Source organism: Eubalaena glacialis, chromosome 1 (genome assembly GCF_028564815.1).
Source record: "Eubalaena glacialis isolate mEubGla1 chromosome 1, mEubGla1.1.hap2.+ XY, whole genome shotgun sequence".
Lineage (NCBI taxonomy): Eukaryota > Metazoa > Chordata > Mammalia > Artiodactyla > Balaenidae > Eubalaena > Eubalaena glacialis.
This window is the reverse complement of record NC_083716.1, coordinates 11,649,404-11,669,185: the sequence shown is the minus strand read 5'-3', so window position 1 is coordinate 11,669,185 and position 19,782 is coordinate 11,649,404. Positions and strand designations below refer to the sequence as shown.

At 38.3% G+C, this 19,782-nt stretch overlaps 1 protein-coding gene across 6 annotated transcripts in view; it reads left to right on the top strand.

The window, feature by feature from the left end:
• The window catches only part of INPP5F (inositol polyphosphate-5-phosphatase F), a 93,381-nt gene that overhangs the window by 20,326 nt on the left and 53,273 nt on the right, over positions 1-19,782 (top strand). The window contains exon 1 of one of the 6 annotated variants that reach the window (XM_061192711.1): positions 7,980-8,035. The exons of the other annotated variants lie outside the window; for them this stretch is intronic. The gene's annotated coding sequence lies outside the window, so the exon portion shown is untranslated. Of the gene's footprint in view, positions 1-7,979; positions 8,036-19,782 lie in introns of those variants that run through there. 6 annotated transcript variants of the gene reach the window in all.

Sequence of the window (19,782 nt, the reverse complement as noted above, 5' to 3'; positions counted from 1 at the left end):
AGAAAGTATTTGTTGTTGTTTGTTTGTTTGTTTGTTTTGGCTGTGCCATGCGGCATGTGGTACCTTAGTTCCCCCACCAGGGATCAAACCTGCGCCCCCTGCAGTGGAAGCATGGAGTCTTAACCACTGGACTGCCAGGGAAATCCCAAGAAAGTATTTTTTTTAATTGAAGTATAGTTGATTTACAATGTTGTGTTACTTTCTGGTGTACAGCAAAGTGATTCAGTTATACATGTATATATTTATTCTTTTTCATATTCTTTTCCATTGTGGTTTATTACAGGATATTGAATATAGTTCCCTGTGCTATACAGTAGGACCTTGTTGATTATCTATTTTATATATAGTAGTTTGTATCTGCTAACCCCAAGCTCCTAATTTATCCCTCCCCTCCCCTCCCCTCTTTCCCTTCGGTAACCATAAGTTTGGTTTCTATGTCTGTGAGTCTTTTTCTGTTTCATAAATAAGTTCTTTTTTTTTTTTTTCGGCCATGCCACGCAACTTGCAGGATCTTAGTTCTCTGACTAGGGATTGAACCTGGGCCCTGGCAGTGAAAGCGCCGAGTCCTAACCACGGGACTGCCAGGGAATTCCCTTGTGTCATATTTTAGATTCCACATATAAGTGATATCATATGGTATTTGTCTTTCTCTTTCTGACTTACTTCACTTAGTATGATAATCTCTAGGTCCGTCCATGTTGCTGCAGATGGCATTATTTCATTCTTTTTTATGGCTGAGTAATATTCCATTGTATTGATTTTTTTTTTTAAATATATATATGATCATATATGTATATATATATATCACATCTTCTTTATCCATTCATCTGTTGATGGACATTTAGGTTGTTTCCATGTCTTGGTTATTGTAAATAGTGCTGCTATGAACATTGGGGTGCATGTATCTTTTCGAATTATAGTTTTCTCCAAACATATGCCCAGGAGTGGGATTGCTGGATCATGTGGCAACTCTATTTTTAGTTTTTTAGGGAACCTCCATACTGTTTTCCATAGTGGCTGCACCAATTTACATTCCCACCAACAGCATAGGAGGGTTCCCATTTTTCCACACCCTCTCCAACATTTGTTATTTGTAGACTTTTTAATGATGGCCATTCTGACCAGTGTGAGGTGGTACCTCATTGTAGTTTTGATTTGCATTTCTCTAATAATTAGCGATGATGAGCATCTTTTCATGTATCTGTTGGCCGTCTTTGTCTTCTTTGGAGAAATGTCTACTTAGGTCTTTTGCCCATTTTTTGATTGGGTTGTTTGTTCTTTTGTTACTGAGTTGTATGCGCTGTTTGTATATTTTGGAAATAAGCGCTTGTCGGTCACATGGTTTGCAAAGATTTTCTCCTAGTCTGTAGATTGTCTGTTTGTTTGTTTATGGTTTCCTTTGCTGTGCAAAAGCTTATAGGTTTGGATTAGGTCCCATTTGTTTCTTTTTGCTTTTATTTCTATTGCCTTGGGAGACTGACCTAAGAAAACATTGGTACTATTTATGTCAGAATGTTTTGCCTATGTTCTCTTCTAGGAGCTTTATGGTGTCATGTCTTATATTTAAGTCTCTAAGCCATTTTGAGTTTATTTTTGCGCATGGTGTGAGGGAGTGTTCTAACGTCATTGATTTACGTGGTCTGTTCAGCTTTCCCAACACCACTTGCTGAAGAGACTGTCTTCTCCATTGTATATTCAGCAAGAAAGTATTTTTAATTAAGGTATGTACATTTTTTAGACATAATGCCAGTCCACTTAATAGACTACAGTGGACTTCAGTCCACTTAATAGACTACAGTTTAGTGTAAACAACTGTACACTGGGAGACCAAAAAATTCTGTGTGACTCACTTTATTTGCTTTATTGCAGTGGTCTGGAAGTGAATCCACAGTATCTCCAAGGGATGCCCAAAAAGCTTTAGAGAAAGGGGGGCATAATATTAAAATCCTTTCTTCCTCTTAAAAAGACCCCCCACAAGCTATTAAATGCCTGTTTTTAGGAATTGTGTCAGGAACTGTGCTAGTCGGTGGGATACCATAATGAGCAATAACTGACCTGTTCCCACCATGAGCGGAGCTTATGGTTTAAGAGGGAAGTTAGACATTAGTGAGTAATCATTGAAATAAATGTATAATTATTTGTTAATTGTGTTAGGTGCTCTGACAGAAAGATACACCAACCATACTGATTTTGAGGGAGAGGACAGTAAGAATAAGGCTGGAGAGGTAGGCAGGTGTCAGACCAGGACTGCTTGGCTTTGGGTTAGCTGTCCATTCCTAATATAGTCAGCTCTGGCCAGGGAGGAGTATGGGTCTGTTAGTACACAGTGCAGACCTTTCTGGGAGCTGTATCCAGGGCAGGCAAATTCATGGAAGGTCTAGGTCATTCACTAAGCCCTCCCTTTGAAGGACAGGCACCTGTGCTGAGTTCAGAGGGAATTTTGTTTGTAAGAAGGTAGCTGTTATGTAGGCAGGTCCCAAAAAATCATGAAAAGGACTGAATGAAATATTTTAAACACTAAATTTAAATATCTGTTTTTCCTTTGATATCGATTTTAATGTGAGTTAAGAACTATAGGAAGCTTTGCTGTTACTGCTGTGTTATTGGGAGTGTAGCTACCTCTGTAGTGTGCTTTTAAAAATGCTTTTAAGATAAAATTATTGCGCGTTTGGAAGCTAGGTTGATTTCTGGATAATATAAAGCACAAATTGCCAGAGACAGTCTAGTTTTCTTTTGCTAGATTCTTGTGGTTATTTTCTAAAACGTGTTAACTATTTTATAGACACAAAAAGCTATTTATCACGGATACACAGTATAGCTTGCTGAAAAACAAACACACACTTATCTACCACCTAGATTAAGGAATGAAACATGACGAATGTCTTTGGAGCCCTCACTGCCTTTCTCCAAGTATATCCTCTCCTGCCTTCTTCCCTTCAAGAGAGTCTGCGATTTTGAATATTGTACTTATTAGTCCCTTGATTTTCATTATTGCTGTTGTTATGTATATATCCCTCGACAATATGTTGCTGAGGCTTGTGTTTGGGGAATTTTATATCAATGATACTAAGCTGTCTGTGTTCTTTCACTTCTCCCCTCCACTCCCACAACTTGATGCTTTGGGATTTATCCACGTTGATATAAGCAACTTTAGTTCCTTATTTTCACTATTGCATGAATATATCATAATTTGTCCTTTTTTCTGTCATTGGGTAATTTTTGTCATTGTTTGTTTTTTGCCATTAGAAATAATACCACTGTGAGCATTATTGTACGTTCTGTCTTTGGTAGTTTTTAAATTCTTTCAATACAAAGGAGAAAAGCATTAGACATTGTGTAACATGCTAAGTATTTTAGTCACACTCTCCTACCCGTCCACATTTACATACGTATATCTTTAATTCATTTATATGCTGACAGGATAATTTCACAGTTGAATGTTCTGAGCTAAAATTCATTTTCTATTGTTTAAGTGAAGCTTATGAAACTTTGGAGTTATTTTTCTCCAATTTCAGTTACATCTTGAAACAGTGAATAAATCACTGACATGAGTCAAGAGACCTGAATACAGGCTTTATTTATTAGCTTTGAGGTATAGGAGAAGTTACATAACATCTGTTTCATCTGTTGCTGTGTAACAAGCTGTCCCAAAAGTTAACGCCTTAAAACAACAACAACGTATAATAGCTCACGAGTCTATGGGTTAACCACACGGCTCTTCTGCCCTTTTCTGTTGGCTGGGGTCATCCATGTGGCAACATTCAGCTGGGGGTTTGCCTGGGGGCATCTCAGTTTTCCTTCATGTGGCATCTCTGTCCATGTGTCTCATCTCACAAGGCCTCTCCTTGGGGCCTCTCTCTCTCCTGGATACCTGGGTATCCTTTCAGGGTGCTAAGATGACAAGTTCCAATGTATAAGGGCTTATCAAGCCTCTGCTTGTGTCACTGAGCTTGCTAATATCCCATTGGTCTAAGGAGGTCACACATCCAAATGTAGAGCTAACGTGGGAAGGGGCTTCACAAGGGTTTGCATCCCAGGAGGGTGGTTCATTGGGGGCCACAACGCCCCGGAGCCTCTACTTCATAAACTGTAAAACAAGAGTAAAAATAACTGCCCGCTTTTTTTCCTTAGGGTATTGTGAGTCTCAAATAAGATAATATACCTAAAGGTGCTTAGTAAATTATCACTATTTCATCAAATCTTTGGTTGCAAATACAAACCTATCAGTTTATGCAAACAAATTTTTATTAGGAATTCAAGGGAACAAAACCAAGAAATGGATTTGTTCAGGATCTGAGATTACTTTTGCGGCAAGTGGTATCTGACCACCATTTCCCCCTGTACAGCTCCTACAGTCTTCTCTTCTTGTGTCTGTCTCTGTTTCTGTGTTATGTGGGACAGAATTTATGCATTTATGTGGTACTCAAACCAACCTCAGCCCTCCAGCCAACCAACATCTGATGTTCCCTACAACCCCTGGAGACTGACTAGCTATCTAGTTCAGACCCCTAGGGAAGAGACTTTTTGGCTTACCTTGAGCCAGGGACCTTCCCTGGTCACAAAGTTCAAACATGCCCACTGCTCTAAGCGGGATGGGTAAGCAAAGCAGGAGGGTTTGCACTTGGCAGACAACCCAAAGTCATTTCCTACAAGCAATGTACAAATATGTTACTGGCTGATGAGTTTGAGGCAGTTGAAGTATGGTCATTAGGAGGTAGCGGAGGTGTGGGCATTTCCTGTGGTCAGCCCCTGCTTACATGCACTTTCTCTCCTTGCACCACGTGCCTTTCTTTGGACCAAAAACAAGAAGTTGGTAGGCAGTGTAGACATCTGTTATATAGGATATTTTGGAAGAGGGAAAGGTGGGGAATAGAGTGAACTAGAGAAAAAAATACTAAAAAGAAGTAAAGAAGGGCCGGGAAGGTGTCTCAGTTTTTCACTCTCCTAACCTATGTCCCTTTTTTTTTTTTCTTCCTCCTGCCCCATCACTTGTAAGGTTTGGCTGTTAAGAAAGGGTGTGGGGAGGAAGCAAAGGAAAGTCTTTTCTGGGCCCCCTGCTGTTCTTCTTCCCCTCACCCAGGAGAGAACTGCAGCCGCGCCCTGTGTATCACTCCATCCCCAGCTTCCACCCCCCTGAGCGTCCATCTTACTCTTGTCCCCTTCTCTTTCTTCATCCTCTGTCCTGGGCATGCCTCATCTCCTCCCCTCCCTGTGTCCCATTAAAGCTCTTGCTCTGATCACACCAGTGTGTTCCTGGTATGTGTTATAACCGAGGTAATCACTCCATGTGCATTTTCCTACGGGGCCATCTTACCTTCTGGGGGTAGAAGATGAGGGGAATAAAATGTCTGTACTTAAACTTTTTCTCACTGCTGTTTCCCTCCTACTTAGTCTCTACATATTAATGCACGAATTTTTGTTCTTGCCTAGTGAGATGGGAACATAAGTTTACTTGAATAGTTGTCATTGACAGTCTAAAAACGGCGTGGGTGAGCCATGACTGTCATCAAGCTCATGGGATGTAAGCAGTCGTGACTTAGGAACCGTTAGTAGTTGGCTAGGGCTGCTGCAGCAAAGTTCCACAGACTGGGGGGCTTAAATAGAAATTTATTTTCTTGCAGTTCTGGAGGCTTGAAGTCCAAGATCAAGGTTTCATCAGGGTTGATTTCTTCTGAGACCTCTTTCGTTGGCTTCTCCTTGTGTCTTCACATCATCTTCACATTGTCTTCTCTCTGTGTGTGTCTGTCTTCAAATTTCCTCTTATAAGGACACCAGTCGTATTGGATTAGAGCCCTCCCTAATGACCTCATTTAACTTACTTACATCTTTAAAGATCCCACTCTTTAGAATAGGGTCACATTCTGAGGCACTGGGGGTTAGAATTCAAACATATGAATTTTAAGGGAACATAATTCAGCCCTTAACAGGAACCTAACATCCACTGGAAAGCTCACTGCAAAAGCATGTCAAAGAGAATTCCCACCATTGCTTCTGACCCTTTATTTTACAGTGGAATAGGCCATTCCCCAAATGTCACTGAGTAGGCACTGGCCCCAGCAGTGGACTAACCTTAAGATCACACAGTTGCCTTGGATCAGGTTACTTTATCCAAGCCTCAGTTGCCAACTATAAGACAAAGATGATGACACCTCCTAGATACGTTTATTGTAAGATTTAATAAAACTCACATGAAGTGCTTAGCATAGCTCCTGTTAATAGTAGGCATTCAATAGATGCTGGCTATTACTATTTTTTCCTTAGTTCTAAAGGTAACTTAGAGGTGTCACATATATCACTAGAGAAACACTTAAGTTCTAGCTATACAATTTTGAACAAATTTTAAACTTAGACTTTTTCCCCCAATAATATTAATGTTTACTGAAACTAATGATACTAACATGTCACTAAAAGGTGACATGGTGGGGATTATAAAAAGTAATGTTTTTAGAAGTGAAATATTAGTAGCATTAGTGAAGGTTATATTTTATAATCCATCTGCCCCTTTAGAAAAATGTGTGGTGGAAGAATTTAAAAGTATTATTTGGTTGTGGTATCCTTTGCTGATAATTGCCCTTCCTTTTAGCAAGCTCTGTCTCCAAAATTGTTCTATTAACCCTGGTGCCTAGAAAACAACTATTTAGAACCATTAGCCTTTCTTCAGTTTGGAAGGTGTCTTCCCCAGACATTTGCAGGCAGGTGGACTTTCAGCCAGGGTCTAATGCAGTCTATTTTTGACAACCTGAAGGTGTCTGACTTTGGTTTGATCACTTGGGATTTACTAAGATGAGGAACAGAAAGTAGAAGGGACATGTAACGTGCTAAATAGATGAAGGAAAAGTAAAGCTTCATGAAAAATCATTGTCTTCTATTCCTTGTAGTGTCCGGGGGGAAGTAAGGATGATAGTCAAATTCTTACCACAATTGTAATTACACATTAATTTTTTGTTTTCTTCTTTTTCGTTTGTCCTCTTCCACCCATCCTCCTTCCCCAGGGTATAAGCTCCAAGACAGGGGCTACGTGTGTTTTGCTTACTGCTGTGTCCCCCTGTGCAGTGGCTATTCAAAAATATTCAGCAAATAGTTACTTAATAAATATTTATGGAGTGCCTATTGTGTGCTGGGGGCTGCAGGATGAACAAAATTCAAAGCTTCCAGGAGCATAGAATCGAAGCCAAGAGGTAGACATTAATTACCCCATCAGAATTTTATCATTAAACATAAGCTTCTGAAGAAGAAAAACGTGGGATGTTGTGAAGCACATAGCAGAGGGGCCTGACTGGTGGTAGCGGGGGGTCCTGGATGGAAGGCATCCCTGAGGAAGTGATGTCTGAGTTGAGGCCTGAAATGTGTTTTCTCAATCACGGGAGTCTTTTTGCACAGCTGCTAACTCTGCCAACGACTACTCTCCTCTCACTCCCCACCCCTCACCTTGGCCCTGTCCAGATTATCTTACTAATATTTCAGGCCTCAACCCAAACACCACTTCCTTAGGGATGCCTTCCATCCAGGAGATAGCTATATCATCACAGAGCCAGAAAGAGATTGCTTGAGGCTGGAGGCTTTAAATGGATTACAAAAACTCTTTAAATTAAAATCTCCAGTAGTCCCCCCCCTTATCCGTGGTTTCACTTTCCGAAGTGTCAGTTACCTGCGGTCAACCATGGTCCGAAAATATTAAATGGAAACTTCCATACAATTCATAAGTTTTAAATTGCACGCCATCCCGAGCGGTGTGATGAAATCTCACTGTTCTGCTTCCTCCTGCCTGGGATGTGAATCGTCCCTTTGTCCAGCTCATCCACACTGTATGCTATCAGCCCATAATCGTTTCAGTTATCAGATCAACTGTCGAGGTATCACAGTGCTGTGTTCAAGTAATGCTTATTTTACTTAGTAATGATCCCAGTGTTCAAGAAAGAATGTGTATATATAGGGCTCGGTTCTATCTGTGGTTTCAGGCATCCACTTGGGGTCCTAGAACGTATCCCCGGGGGATACGTGTTTTGAAGACTGAGAAGAGGATAAGCTCGTTAGGGTAAGAAATATCTGAATATAAAATGCAAAAGTATTTTTCCCACGATATATTCAGAAATAGTGTGAAGAGAGAATTGTCAGGAGTCTTGATTAATTTAGCAATAGAGGCTCTTAGATTAGTAGTAATTAAGTGAATTACTACTCCTAGTATTGAGCAGCTACAGACACAGTTCACTCAAGTCGCTCCCATTCATTCAAATAGTACACACCATCTGCTGTTTCTCCACTTTTAAAGTGCTGAGGATATCTCGATCATTAAAATGCTAAAATGTATTATGCGTATGATTTTAAAAGTTTGATTTTAGTCCGTGACTGTCAGTGGAGACCTTGCTATGACACTCAACGACATGAAATATTTTTATACTTTAGTGATGAATGAATGGAGTGTCACCAGCATTGCCTTAGTAGTTTCCTAAAAAGCCATTAGAAAACCCCACTGCTCAAGGGCACTGGAGAAAAAGGAAGAGAAGCCTGACAGGGTCCCTGCAGAGCTCTCAGCCTCTGCTGGAGGCCTGCTTCTCAGGCACGGTCTTTAGATAGTGCTTCTGTTTAAAGACGAGTTTAATCGTCTGCGTACAATTGCACTTGAGAGAAGTGGATTGTTTTATTGTCTACTGACAACTCATATAATAAAAACATGTAAGGATTGCGATGATGGTTGTACAACTCTAAATTCATCAAAATCGTTGACTTGTTATACTTAAAATGAGTGAATTTTATGGTATATAAATTATATCTCAATAAAGCCATTGAAAATATTTAAGTCAGATAATAGCTTTTGTTGTACCTGGTTGTCATTACTTCTGATTTTAACTTAATTTAAAAATTAAGTAATCTACCTTTTGGTAACAAAGGTGACTTTTTTTCATGTACTAAAGTTGATTTGAAGGAAGTATTTTAAAGAAACAGTGTTATTCGGGACTTCCCTGGTGGCACAGTGGTTAAGAACCACCTGCCAATGCAGGGGACACGGGTTAAATCCCTGGTCAGGGAAGATCCCACATGCCGCGGAGCAACTAAGCCCGTGTGCCACAACTACTGAGCCTGCACTCTAGAGCCCGTGAGCCACAACTACTGAAGTCCACGTGCCACAACTACTGAAGCCCACACTCCTAGAGCCTGTGCTCTGCAACAAGAGAAGCCACCACAATGAGAAGTCCACGCAACGCATCGAAGAGTAGCCCCCGCTCGCCGTAACTAGAGAAAGCCCGCAGGCAGCAACGAAGACCCAACTCAGCCAAAAAAAAAAAAGAAACAGTATTATTCGTAACATAACATTTCTACCAAATAATCTAAAATGTAATTTAAAAACAGTCATTTTATATTCACTTTTTCATTCATGAGGGTCTCAGAACTACTTATTTTGGAGGTAAGATTTACATTGGTGACTAGGTTCCTGGTTAATCCTTAAAAGATTCTTTAATTGTAGTTTAGCTGACCTATTCTGTTAATAGCTTTGGGTCTTGGAAGCAGGCAGCTAAGTGGTACAAGTGGTTCCTTTCTTTGGCATCTTCTTGTCTCTGGTTTTTGCTTCCCTCTTCCTTTTACTCTCTTCCCACGTACCTCGGTGCTGAATGACCCTTCCCTCCTCTCTTTGCTCCCCTCAGCCTGCTCCATTATTTTATGCTTCAGAATTTTCCATCACCTCCCTTGTCCCTGATCTGAGCTCCAGTCTCCTTGGTACAGATGGTGCCACCTCCCCGGTAGGAGCAGTACTTGAACTAGACACATGAAGGTGACCCATAGTTCTGCGCTCTCCCAAGGGTCATCAGATAAGCATGCTGCTTAGTTCTGAGCATACCTCTAACTGGCAGATTTTTATATCCTCAGGCAGAGAGAAACTTTAGAGGCAAGCCAGCTTGCCTCTTCTGTTTCACGATCGTTCCATTTTCTAGTTATAAATGAATTTGTTCTTAAACTCTAGTTGTTTCCCTCAGTGATCCCTATGGCAGTGATATTAAAAGTTTGCTTCATAAAGAGAAGAGGCTTGTTAAGGTAAGATTGACTGACTGACTGTATGGGCCAGCTATAAACGTGCTTCCTATATTTATTTCCTCCTTTATATTCTTATTGAACATTTTGAAGTGATTACAATCAAATTATTATCAGGTCTAATTGTGTTTAAGAAAGAAGATTCTTGGTTCTTGGCTATCAGGTTTGTTACAGCCGGTAGGCTTGGGTCCCTTCATGCACAGGGGCCAATCACCTCCAACCTTGAAGCATACTTATGTCACCCTCCAAAGCAGTAATTTATCTTCATGATGATAAACCTTCATCATAAATAAAAATCCCAATTATATTTAGTATGCCTGGGTTTAATAGGTAGGAAAGTATGTAATATATTAACATTTTAAATAAACATGTGAGAAAACATCTTAACACTTTAGGAAGATAAAGATATAGTTATCTGGAAAATGTACTTTTTATTTTTATTTTTATAATGTTGACTTTTTAAATTTTTATTTTATTTAATTTATTTTTGGCTGCGTTGGGTCTTCGTTGCTGTGCACGGGCTTTCTCTAGTTGCAGCGAGCGGGGGCTACTCTTCGTTGCGGTGCGTGGGCTTCTCATTGTGGCGGCTTCTCTTGTTGCGGAGCACGGGCTCTAGGCGCGCGGGCTTCAGTAGTTGTGGCTGGCGGGCTCTAGAGCGCAGGCTCAGTAGTTTTGGCACATGGGCTTAGTTGCTCCGCGGCATGTGGGATCTTCCCTGACCAGGGCTCAAACCCATGTCCCCTGCATTGGCAGGCGGATTCTTAACCACTGCGCCAGCGGGGAAGTCCCCACTTTTTATTTTTTGTTTGGCCGCACCATGCAGCTTGTGGGATCTCAGTTCCCCAACCAGGACTGAACTCGTGCCCTCAGCAGTGAAAGCGTGGAGTCCTAACCAGGACTGCCAGGGAACTCCCTGGAAAATGTACTTTTATATAGAAACTCATTTTGCCCATTGATACTCTATAAGTTAGACTTTTATAGTTTTCTAGGACTATTATAAATAGAAAAGACGTTACATTTTTATGGCGTATAATAGATTATTTCATTTTATGGCAGGTCATTATTAGGGATTTTATTATTAGGATGAATTTAAATTCATAGGTTAAGCTGAAGATGCTTCTGATTCCACCATTTGGTACCTTTGAAGTGGAGCCTAATAAGTGTACCTCTTGCCCTAGATGCTGTCGTTATGAGTCATTGTCAGTTTTCTATATACCCAGACTTAGGAAACTTTAGTAGGCAACAGAGCAACCCATCAAGAAACACTGAGTAGCTACTATGCTTGGAAGATGAACAAATTAATAATTGGCTCTTTGGTCACTGAGAGTATTAGAAGCCCAATATGATGTACTTTGAAAAAAATAGCTCTGGTGGGCTGGTACTTTTACTTGTATTTCTACTTACCTGATGTATAATGGTGTATGTTGCTCCCTGAAATATATTCAAAGATGTATAGTGCTCTATTTCCATTAGGAAAAGAAAGCATTTTTCTTAATGTAGTTTAAAAAAATAGAAATAACCTTAAATATAAAGCAAAAAATTATATTAAACATACCATGAATCCATATCTTTTAGTAGAAATTTAAATTCATGCATAAGTTTGCATAAAACCTATAGACTAAAAAAAAAAAAAAAAAAAAACCTATAGACTTATGCTCATATTCATTTAAAAGTACTAAATGGCCAATTAATAGCTTATGCACTAGGTATCAATGAAGTAGGTTTTATGCACACATTGGACTGAATTTAAATTCCTACCAAATATTTGTTGAAAAAAAAAAAGAAAAGCAGGATCCTTCACATTGGAACATAATTTATCTTGAGATAAGCCGTTAAGACATTACCCAATTATTAGAGCCCTTAAAATGCATAGTGTGTTAATATATTATATAACGGATCATTTAAAGATACTTCGTACATTTTAAAAACTGAGATCAAGAGAAACTAGACAGATTGTTTCTGACAGCAAGAGACTAGCAGTATCTGAAGAGATAATAGCCAAGAATTTTCTAAAACCAACTATAAATACAAGTCACAATGTCAAGAAATACTTTGAACTGCAAGGGAAAAAATACAAAGAAAACCACACTTAGGCACCTTGTAGTAAAACTGATGAAAACTAAAGACAAAGAAAACATCCTAAAGCAGCCAGAGAAAAACCACACATTAAATTCAAGGGCATTCAATCAGCCTTGATAGGAACAATGGAAGCTGGAAGACAGTGGAATGCTGTCTTCAAAGTGCCTGTCTAGAATTTTATACCTTCAAAAATTAAGGGAAAAAAAAGACATTTTGAGCCAAACAAACTGAAAGAATTTGTCATCAGCAGTATCTGCACTAAAAGAAATACTAAGAATTCTTCAGGTAAAAGGAACATGATTCCAGATGGGAGTGTGGAGTTGTAGGAAGGAGTGAAGTTCAATGGAAAGAGTAAATGTGTTGGTAAATTTAAATAAAGTTGGCTTTATATGAGGTTTAAAATTAACGCAGAATGAAAACACATAACAATAATAGTAACAATAGTGAGCTAGAAAGGGCTGGTGTTCTAAGGTCCTTTCATTGTCTAGGAACTGGCAAAAATACTAATTTACATTAGGCTTTTGTAAGTTAGGGCTCGTATTATCAGACCCTACAATATAACCACTAATAGCATAATAAAAGATTGTAAAAACCTAATAAAGGGGGAAATGGAATAATAATAATTTTAACACTTAATAATCCAAAAGAAGGCAAGAAAAGAAAGCATGTAGAACAGGTGGGACAAATGGTAAGACGGGTAGAATGATTCTTAAGTTTATCAACAATTACATTACATACGAATGGACTTAGTTAAAAAACAAAGCTTTTCATAATGGAAAAACAATAAAATTCATCTACAAGCTGCTTTTAAGACAAATACCTTAGGTATATGTATATGTATATAGAATGGTCCAAAGTAAAAGGATAGAAAAAAAGAAACCAAGCAAATGCTAACCTACTGAAAAATAATGTGTCTATCCCAATATCAAAACAGACTTTAAGGCAAGAAGCATAAAGAGATATACATTTCAAAAACAGCAAAAGTTCAAGTCACCAGAAAGATATAGCAATTTTAAATTTGTACGCACCTAAGCCTTAAAATATAAAAAGAGCAATGAGTCATTTGGCTTAAATTTATTAGTTAGACTGTCAACTTGAAATGGCAGAGAAACATATGAGTATTCTTATTATCAGCTTGACACAGAAGAAAGGAAAGGTGAGCCAACTATAATCCCCTTTCCTAATTCTCTTTTTTCCTTCTTACCAACACATCTCCATTCTCTGATTCATCTGGTGCAAATGCAGACTCTGAGCATTTATTAGAGGCGTAATCTACAGACGCTCTTCAAGAATTTAAATATTTGTTATTTGAATATTATGTTACAACTTTGGAGTATGTAGTAACCACCTGGGTTAGTATTTATTGGCATGCGGATATAATTATAAATTCTATTGTGCTGATTTCGAGTGTTAAGGCAGCAGGGTTCTCTCTGCTTTGTCATTTCCCAGCTTCTCCTGGTGGACACTCCAGGTGACGTGGACCTAGGAGAGGTGAAGGAAGTGCTTTGTCCTCAAGAATATAGTCTGCAGGATCGGGGCAAGCTAAAGGAGGAAAACACATGAGAGTCATTATCAGACCCACCTTCTTTTTTATTTTTGCCTTTGGTCATAACGTGAATGTTTATAGAGAGACACAGAGAAACTGGAAAGTGTCCAAAAGAGCAGTGAAAACAGAACCTTTGTATGCTACAAAAGTAAATAAATAAGTTTTTTTTTCTCTAAAAGAATTAAGTCTTAAAAAAAAATCCCACTGAACCAGTTCAAATCAGAACCAGTCTTTGGAAAAGGTGAGCCAGAAGAAAAAAACCAGAAAAGCAAAATCATTTTCACGCAAATATTTCATTCACTTCAAGTGTCTGGCCCACAGAATATGTACTGCCTATGTATTTCTATCACTAGGGGCTCTTTTAGTTGAATCTCACTTAACCTGTTTGCCAGATTAACCAACATGCCTCACTGCCTCTGCAGAGTCTGTTGGTAGATGCATTGGATGCTCTGAAGGCTGGTGGAGACTGGGTAGGAAGCCCTCTCTCTTCTGGTGGATCGTGTTTGTTTCCAATCCTGTTCATACTTATTTTACTCGATATTGTAATTACATAATTAAATAAGCCCATCAACTATGAGTATTGATACAGAAAGAAAGACTTCCTGTTTCTATGAAGGCTAAATTGAATGCTTTGGAAAGACTAGATAAAGTTGTGTTGCATCAAAAGAAAAAAAAAAAAAAGGTAAATTACACCACCAAATACTTATTAGGGGCTCATTCTCAAAGAATGTGGGAACTTAGTTCCCCGACCAGGGATCATCGAACCTGTGCCCCATGTAATGGAAGCGCAGAGTCCTAACCACTGGACCGCCAGGGAATTCCCTAAATTATGTATGTTTAAAAGGTCATTGTTGGGGCTTCCCTGGTGGTGCAGTGGTTGAGAGTCTGCCTGCCAGTGCAGGGGACACGGGTTCGAGCCCTGGTCTGGGAGGATCCCACATGCCGCGGAGCGACTAGGCCCGTGAGCCACAGTTGCTGAGCCTGCGTGTCTGGAGCCTGTGCTCCGCAACAAGAGAGGCCGCGATAGTGAGAGGCCCGCGCACCGCGATGAAGAGTGGCCCCCGCTTGCCGCAACTAGAGAAAGCCCTCGCACAGAAACGAAGACCCAACACAGCCAAAAATAGATAAATAAATAAATAAATAAATAAATTTAAAAAAAAAAAAAAAAGGTCATTGTTAAACTCTCAAGTAAGATTAGAAGGACTAATGCCAACAATGGTAACCAATTGCTCTCCATCTCTGCTAGTCTCCTTATATGAGAGAACTCACAAGGTGGGGTTTGGATTAGATTTTAAGAATTGCCGTGGAGTGGGGAACAATGGTCAAAGGGAACATTTAATTGTATGTGTAATGTTTACATTTTTAAACAAATGGAATGTATTCCTTTATTTCCTATCGAATTAACATTAATAAAAATGAAAAGGATTACTAGACATTCATTGTTGGATCAAATGCTTATCTTTTCTATATGTCAGTAGGATGGATAGCCATGTTGAGAAATATGTAAGATGCAGTACTTCCTAGAGGTGAGGTCATGAGTAGGGAGAAAAGAGTTTCATCCAATTTTAGAAAAAAAAAAATTTTTTTTAATGAAAATCTTTATCCTGCCATTACTTATCCTCTTTTAACTGAGTCAGTTATTGTATAGGGCAAGCAATTGAATCGTTTCCAGGACTATTGTTTTAGTTTGCCCTAACTGGTCATGCTTTTCAAGATAATCACTTCCTAATCAGTTTTCTTATCTTGCTGGGGAAGTCAGATTTTCCCGTCTGTCTTTTCCTGAAGGAGTCAGGGTTACAAAATTGACCTTTTTTCCCATTGTAAAATGTTTAAAAAGTTGAAAAAATATCTTTATGCCGAAAGACCTTGCTAGACTAAATTACCTTTGACACATGGTTGTACCGCATATCCAGATTTCAGTGTGGCAGCTTTAATTGAGCCAAGTTTCTTTTCCTGGTGGGCGATATAAATTAATGCAGTAACCTGCATTTGTGCTTTTAAAAACTTTATTACAAAATTATGCCTGACTGGATACTGGGATTGCTAAACAGTAGTGATGCTATATATCAATACTTTTACATTTTTCTTGGCTTAAAGCACAAACTAGAGAAAATATATTTGGATCATTTAACCCTGTAACTAACATGCTCATTCTTGCCGAACTTCCAGGCTTCTATGTGTTTATTATTGTGTTTTTTTTCACCTAAGGCAAAATAACTACAGGAATACATATTGCTATTTCTCATGAGGTTTTTTGTTTGTTTTGTTTTGTTTTCTAGGGTCAGCCTAGAAATATCTTAGTGTCCAATTCAAATTTTTCATTTTCTTTCCATTATGATTTTAATTGTTCCTTTGAACACTATTTCAAATACCTGTCTGTGTCTCTGTGTTTGGCAGGAAATATACTTTTTAGTTTTTTTCATTTTTATTTATTTATTTATTTATTTATTTATGGCTGCGTTGGGTCTTCATTGCTGAGTGCGGGCTTTCTCTAGTTGCGGTGAGCGGGGGCTACTCTTCCTTGTGGTGCGTGGGCTTCTCATTGCAGTGGCTTCTCTTGTTGCGAAGCATGGATTCTAGGTGCGTGGGCTTCAGTAGTTGTGGCACGCAGGCTCAGTAGTTGTGGCTCACGGGCTCTAGAGTGCAGGCTCAGTAGTTGTGGCTCATGGGCTCTGTTGCTCCACGGCATGTGAGAATCTTCTCGGACCAGGGCTTGAACCCGTGTCCCCTGCATTGGCAGGCGGATTCTTAACCACTGCGCCACCAGGGAAGCCCACGTTTTAGTTTTTTATTCTCTGCTCTGGTAGGTAAGACTCCTAACAAGTTCTTTTGTTCTTTAGAAGGAGCTTTTTTTAAAAAAAGATTGAGACGTAGTTCACACACCATAAAATTCACTCTTTTAAATTACAATTCAGTGGTGTTTAGTATCATCATAAGGTTGTACAACCATCACCACTATCTAATTCCAGGACATTTTCATCATCCCACCTTACTTAGATTATAACTAGTAAATATCGATTTCCTTATCTATCTTACTCTTAGTTTTTTCGTTTTGATCAGTGTGTAAGACTGAAAACAGTAAGACAGGAAACTGTATATTAAAAGACTTATGAGATATTAACCCAGTGCAATTTGTAGAGCTGGTTGGAAGTCAACTACAAAATGACATTTTTATTCATGGTCCCCACACTCCCAGCATCTAAATTATTTCAAAGCAGATTCCAGATATTTTTCTGCAGATACTTCAGTATGTATTTCAACACTAATTATTGACACACCATGCTTTCCCCCTCTTTATTATCATTTACTAGATGCCCATATTTACGTGGGTCTGTGTCTGTCTTCTCTGTTCTTTTCTAGTATTCATTTGTCCATTCTTGTACTGGCACCACGTTGTTTTATTTACCATAGGTTTATCATATGTTTTGCTACCTGGTAAACATTAGCTCTTAGTAATAATAACAGGAATTATAAAAATTATTTAGTTCTCATAGACAGTCTCTGAAATAGGTGGTTTTATCCCATTCTACAGATGAGAAAACCAAGAATTGGAGCAGTTAAGTATTAAGCTGAAGTACATGATAAATAAATAAGGCAGCTAAAATTTGAGTCTGAGTTCTGACCTCAAAGTCCAGAACGCTGAGGCTTCTCTGAAAAGGGAAAGCTACTGTTTACAAAATTTTTTCTCTTTTGTTTGAGATCATTTACATTGTATTTTCTCAGATTTAGTCTTCATTATAATCCCTCAGGCATATTGAACTTAAGTCTGTAATTTTTTTTATAGAAGCACCTCAGTTTTTCGCAGTTTCTGTGTATAAGTAGCTAGCTAAACTCTAAAAATATGCATTATTTTTAAATGTATTTGAGTTTGTAAGTTGAATTTCAGTATTGACAATACCAATGTTTTTGTGGAAAAAAGCATGCCTTTGGTTTCCCAAGTGAGTCTATGTGTGTGGTAAAACCTCTGTGTTTGAAATTTAATATTTTTATATTTTTGGTACTACACCATTAGATGGCTTATTGGAAAGACATTTATTACATGTGATTGTGCACATTGTGTTTTTGTCATTGCTGTAATTTCTTAAAATTGCAATTCTTAATGTTACTATGAAAGCAAGAAGGCATAAACTGGGAAGAGGGCTTCCTAATGTTGGCTTGTCTGATCATCTGCCAACACTAAATTGTTCAGTGTGAAATAGAAATTATTCCTGTGAGGTTAAGAGACCTGTGGTAAGAATTTCTTTCTATTCAGCAGACTGTATTAGCATTCAACAGTTTATTATGTGCTTTATTTATTTTGTGTTAGGTTTATTGTGTGTTAGGTGCTTGGTAACCTTAATCTATGCCTGACGTACTTCCCAGCACATGGTAGGTCCTTGGTTAAAGTTTAATGATATTAATGAAATGACCTGCAAAAGCCTTGCAACTTTGGAGTAGATTTCCACCCTATTTTGTAAAGAATTATGAAACGTTTCCAAATTCTTGCATTTATGAAATGCTTTAAGCACATCTCCAGAGCACTTTCCCTAAAATGAGAGTTGACTAATATTTGGGGGAAAAATGGGGGAAATTAAAATACTATATATCTTTTAAAAAAATATTTTTTCATAAGGGGAATATATATCCATCATGCTATTTTTCTATACTAAGAAATTCCTGAAACACTGTTTCAATTATTTTTATTTTTGGTACTAATTAGGTAGTATTTTTAAAGGGTGTAGCCTCATAAAATGAAAAATTGCTTTTGGATGCTGTCTTTCATAGACCATTTCTCAGTTAAATAGAAATCTTTTGTGAGAAGTAGAAATTTGGATTGGAAAGATAACTATTGGGCCTCTAGGTGTTTTCTTTCCTTTCTTTCTTGTAATTATTAAATATTTCTTTCATTTGTTTTACACCCTTCCCCCACTTTCTTCAATATATTTACTTATTTGCTCAGTCCTAGTGTACACATAAAGTAGTTTTGGAATTGCTAACTCATACCCTTCTGAAAAATAATTCACTAGCCAGAGTACAATGTTGTATACAGTTCTTTTTGTCTTTATCCTTGCAAAATACTGTTTTCCAAAGTTATTTAGATTAGTTTATTTCTTCCTGATCTCCTACATTATGGTTACGTTTTCCATTTGTAACAGAGTTGGGTTACTCTTTGCATTTTGTTTTGGGTTCCCTCCACATTCTGGTTAATTTGAACTACTTGTTTTTGAGGGGATGTGAAACATTACCATGATTCTAAGAGTCAGAACTACGTGAAAGGGTATACTTGGAGAGATGTCATCCCCCTTATCCCTTTTATCCCATTCCTGTTTTCTCTTCCTTCCATGTCATTTCCACCTACCCCTTGTTCAGTAACCAATCTCATTAATTTCTAATTTCTCTTTCCTCTTTTTTTTTTTTGTACAAATGAGCAGATATGTGCATATTTTCTCATCTTTCTTACAGAAAGGGTGGCACACTCTAGATACTCTTTTGTGCTTCGATTTAATACTATATCTTATTATGTAATACCCTTATTGTATATTAATAATATCCAGTTTATCCCCTTAATATATCTAGGAATCACTTCTTATCAGTTTATAGAATGCTTCTAATTCTTTTTTTACAGCTGCATAGTACTCTACTGCATAGATGTGCCATAGTTTATTCAGCCATTCTCCTGTGTCTGGGCATTCTAGTTGTTTCCAGTATTTTACAGTTGTAAACTGCTGCAATGAATAGATTTGAGTATGTGTACTTTTGTGTTGTTGAGATGTGTCTTCAAGGTAAATTCACAAGAGTGGGATTGCTAGGTTAAAAGGTAAGTGTGTATGTTTTATTATTAGTTATCACAAAATTTCTCTCCAGAAAAGTTGTGTGCGTTTGTGTTCCCACCAGCACTATGAGAGTGCCTGGTTCCCACAGCCTGGCCAGCGAATGTGCTGTCATACTTTTTTTATTATCCCCAAGCTGATGGGTGAGAATGGTATTGCAACATTTAAATTTACATCTCCATTGAACATCTTTTCATACATTTAAGGGTCATTTTTATATCTTTGTTGTGCTCTAAAAGGTACCAGTCCACGGCCTGTTAGGAACTGGGCCACGCAACAGGGTGAGCAGGGGGGGAAGGAGGGGGGAGCAGGTAAAGCTTC